Genomic DNA, 5,283 nt, shown 5'->3' with positions numbered 1-5,283 from the left:
TGTCTGCTGGCCACATTACGATTTTCAGGTGTCTGCTGGCCACATTACGATTTTCAGGTGTCTGCTGGCCACATTACGATTTTCAGATGTCTGCTGCCAACATTGCGATTTTCTGGTCACTGCTGCCAACATTGCGATTTTCTGGTGTCTGCTGCCCACATTACGATTTTCAGGTGTCTGCTGCCCACATTACGATTTTCAGGTGTCTGCTGCCCACATTGCGATTTTCAGGTGTCAGCTGCCCATATTATGATTTTCTGGTGTCTGCTGCCCACATTGCGATTTTCTGGTGTCTGCTGCCCACATTACGATTTTCAGGTGTCTGCTGCCCACATTACGATTTTCAGGTGTCTGCTGCCCACATTGCGATTTTCTGGTCACTGCTGCCCACATTGCGATTTTCTGGTGTCTGCTGCCCACATTACGATTTTCAGGTGTCTGCTGCCCACATTGCGATTTTCAGGTGTCTGCTGCCCACATTGCGATTTTCTGGTGCCTGCTGCCCACATTGTGATTTTCAGGTGTCTGCTGGCCACATTACGATTTTCAGGTGTCTGCTGCCCACATTGCGATTTTCAGGTGTCTGCTGCCCACATTGCGATTTTCTGGTGTCTGCTGCCCACATGGCGATTTTCTGGTGACTGCTGCCCACATGGCGATTTTCTGGTGACTGCTGCCCACATTGCGATTTTCTGGTGAACTCTGCCCACATTACGATTTTCTGTCCCACATTACGATATTCTGGTGAACGCTGCCCACATTACAATTGTCTGGTGAATGCTGTCCACGTTACAATTTTCTGGTGACTGCTGCTCATGTTACGATTTTCTGGTGACTGGTGCCCACATTACGATTTTCTGGTGAACTCTGCCCACATTATGATTTTCTGGTGAACTCTGCCCACATTATGATTTTCTGGTGAACGCTGCTCATATTACGATTGTCTGGTGAATGCTGTCCACGTTACAATTTTCTGGTGACTGGTGCCCACATTACGATTTTCTGGTGAACTCTGCCCACATTACGATTTTCTGGCCCACATTACGATTGTCTGGTAAAATGCTGCCCACTTTACAATTAATTTACAGTGAAACGCTGCCCCATTACGATTATTTGGCACCTATGGGGGGGGGCCCCATCCAAATATTCGCAGGGGGGCCCAGTGATTTCTAGTTACGCCCCTGAAAGGAACATAAGAAAACTTAAGCCCATGAAATTAGAGGGAAATTGATGGCAGAGAGGGAGAAATTAAAATCAATGATGTTCACAAAGGCACGATATGCTGCCCATAGATGTAAAAGGCATTTCTATCAATATGGAGATAAAGCAGGCAAGATGCTGGCCAGAGCCCTAAGAGATCAACAAACAGCAAATTTACATCCCATATATTTGTGATTCCAGAGGGGTTAAACACTACAAAAATGAAGAACAGGTGGCATTATTCAGGTTGTATTACGAGAAATTATACAATTTGAAGAAAAGAAAATGAAAGGAAAATGAGATTGCTCAATATTTAGTTGACTGTGGGATGGGGAAAATAACTGAAACAGAGATGGAACGGATGGAAGCTCCAATTACTGGGCGAGAGCTGCAAATAGCGATGCAGAGTATGGCTAGAGGGAAAGCTCCCGGCCCAGATGGCTTTGGAATAGAGTATTTTGAGAAATTCTTCCAAGAACTTGAACCCCACTGGGTATCAACTCTAAATGCAATGATAGAAAGGAAGGGAGAACAGAGAGGGTGGGGAAGAGAATCTCTGGAATCACATATAGCGGTCATACATAAGCAGGGCAAGGATCCATCCCAGTGTGTGAACTTCAGGCCAATATCGTTGTTAAACGTTGATCTGAAGATATACGCAAAAATTTTAGCAATTAGAATGTCACCTTGGCTGCATGAAATAATACACCCAGATCAGGTGGGGTTTGTCCCCTCCAGGGAAGCACGGGACAATACCATGAGGACATTGGACCTGGTGCAGTGGGCTGGGGCCTCAGCTGACCCTGTCATCGACGGATGCTGAGAAAGCATTTGACAGGGTCAGCTGGGAGTTTATGAGGGCGGTGTTACAGCATGTTGGCCTGGGGGAAAACATGAGGACTTGGATCCTTGCCCTGTATGGGGAGCTATCAGCCAGGGTAAGAGTCAATGGCATACTATCTGACTCCCTGGCAATATATAATGGCACACGACAGGGATGCCCACTGTCACCAATGATATTCGCGTTGATATTAGAGCCGTTTTTGTGCTCCGTTAGAAATAACCCCGATATCTTAGGACTTAAAATAGGGCAGAAGGAACATCGAGTGGCAGCATTTGCTGATGATCTGCTGTTTTACTTGCGGAGTCCACACATCTCCTTACCAAACTTGATGGTGGAGTTTGAGAAATATGGAGAGCTCTCGAACTTTAGAATTAATTGGGAAAAATGCCAGGCAATGGGGCTTAATATGTCTGTAATGGAGATGGAGAGGGTAAAAGTCAACTTTAAATTTCGATGGGTAGAAGAGGCCATTACGTACCTGGGGATAAACGTACCAGGGGATACTCAAAAAATTTACCAACTAAATTATTGTCCAATTCTGGCCAAACTAAAAAGGGACCTATTAAAATGGAGAAAGATTAGGGTATCAATGACAGGTAGGATTAATATCCTAAAGATGAATGTTATGCCAAGGCTTTTATATATATTTCAAACTGTGCCAATCCCTGTACCTATGAAGTACTTTGAACAACTTAGAAGGGAGTTTACTCGATTCATATGGAAGGATAAACCCTCGAGACAAAAATTTTCTAAACTAACGCAACCCAAAAATAGGGGAGGGTTAGCGGTCCCAGACCCATATCTATACTATAGTGCAGCGGTCCTGACAAGGGCCGTGGATTGGCATCAAGGAGGGACGGTGAAACTATGGGTAGATATTGAACAGAATACAGAATATGGTGGAAACTCCGTTATACAACGTTCTATGGCTCTCTGGGCTTTATAAGAGTGAACACCCAGCAAGTATATTAGTAAACCAAACACTTAAAGAGTAACTGTCAGGCTGCAGAAGCTAATTTAAACCTCTATTCTCCTGTGTTAAACAGTTTAGAAGGAAGCCAGAAAGGCATTAGTGAAGATAAAAATCTCAGTTACCTTTGATGTGTGCTTATCAGCAAAGCTGTTATAGACCCATAAGGACGCAAGCCGCATACTAAACTGCAAAGCATTCTGGGGCCCTCCCCTCGGCTGCTAATGAGACGTTACAGCAGCTTGTAATCAGTCCAGCGCGTAGCACTGATAAATCTCCGGGCAGAGTACACTGCAGGAGTCAGCTATTGTTCCTAGCCACATGGCTCATTAATATTCACTGCACACTGTGTTATTCAAAACGAGCTTTTCTGTGATCAGGAAGCAGGCAGGACATGACGACACATTTGACAGAAAAACATGGAGCCTGCCATGAGCTGTCAGGAGCATCTATCTCTGCATATACTATATACAAATTCTGTGAAATCCAAACGTGGACAGTGAAATGCATATGTAATGTAAGTACAGCCAATCTTTAGCTACTGATATATGTGTTTATTTTCTCTGAGACCTTATACCTAACAGCTCCTCTTTAAGATATTTAACAAATTTAGGGATAAGAAATCTCTCTCGCCAACTCCGTCCCCCCTTATGCCAATTCTGGATAATCCAGAATTTAAGCCGGGAAGCTACAGAAAAGAGAATGGTGAGTTAAGAAGAGGGAGGGGTATAAGAGCCAGGACTCTAGTGAGGGGAGAAGAATGGAAATCTGGGAAAGAGGTAGAAGAAGAGTATGGAGGATTAACCATTAAGTGGTGGAACCTAATGCAATTTCAACATTTTGTGCAATCAAAAGGAAGGCAGGAGGATTTCTCTCGAGAGCTCTCAAGGTTTGAGAAGATGTGTGACTCCGACTCTGGGACTAAGAGGGTCCTAACAAAAATATATAGAGAACTATTGGGTAGTGAGGATGTAACCATTCAACTTAGGCAGGAATGGCAGGAAGATTTGAAGTATTCCTTTACAGATGTTCAATGGGGGAAGATAATAGAACTGTCATATAGATCATCGATCTCAGCAAGGATCCATGAGTCCGGGTATAAAATACTCACAAGGTGGTATCTCACACCGGTTAAATTAAAGAAGATGTATAGGGACGCTGACGGGATGTGTTGGAGGTGTGGGGAGAGCGAGGGCACATTTCTCCATATCTTCTGGAGCTGCTCAAGGATAAGAGGCTATTGGGAGGAGGTTAAAAATTTTATTGGCAAATTAACAGAAATGAGACCTTCAGATGATCCAGCTTTCTATCTGTTACACTTTAACGAAATTAGTGTAAATAAATATAGGAAAACTTTATGTTGTCATCTGATAAATGCAGCCAGAATTTTAATTGGGAGACATTGGAAATCCTATCTGACTCCTCGGATCGCTGAGTGGTTCCAGGAGATACATTACATCCAACGTATGGAGGGCTTGACCTACTCAATAAATGAGAAAGAGGAACAATTTAGATTGATATGGGAGAAATGGGAAAGGTTTAATGATACCTTAGAGTACAGACAAGTAATGGGGTATCTGTGACTACGGATGTTGGGGAGTAAAAAGTTCAAGCCACATAAGATTATGATGGTAAAGATGAGATGGACACAGGACGGAGGAAAAGGAGAGGACAAGGGAAGCAGGTGAGAAAGAGGTACTAGGATGGTATGTGTGTAGAATGAATGGAAGGGATAACAGGGGAGGTGTTGATGGGCATGGCAGATGAAAATAACCAGGGGTCAGATGTGAATTGTAAAACTAGTTTCTAGGGAGAGAGGCCTTGTGAGATTAGGCGGGTGAAATAACAAGTAAATGTGATTTATATTGTGGATTCCTGTCTTTTATTGTGAAGTATGTTAAGTATACCCTGTTGTGGGTTATGGCTGATGCATAGTGAATGTAATTTGTAATATCAATATGTATGAAATTTTTCTAAAAATAAAGAATTTGAAAAAAAACAAAAACAAATGGGACACAGAGCGGCATAGAGGAGGACACAAAGGGGCACAGAGGAGGACACAAAGGAGGATAGAGGAGGATGGAGGATATAAGGGGGACACAGAGGAGGACACAAGGGGGACACAAGAGGTACAAGGGGGCATGAGGTACAAAGGAGGTATAATCCACGAGATGCCCCCTCACCATAGATGCACCAGGTTTAGTGTATATATATATTTTTCCCCCTGGTTTTGTCCTCTTAACCTAGGTGCGCCTTATGGTCAGGAGTG

Source organism: Hyperolius riggenbachi, chromosome 3, assembly GCF_040937935.1.
Source record: "Hyperolius riggenbachi isolate aHypRig1 chromosome 3, aHypRig1.pri, whole genome shotgun sequence".
Lineage (NCBI taxonomy): Eukaryota > Metazoa > Chordata > Amphibia > Anura > Hyperoliidae > Hyperolius > Hyperolius riggenbachi.
The sequence above is the reverse complement of the archived record's forward strand: the minus strand, read 5'-3'. Positions refer to the sequence as shown.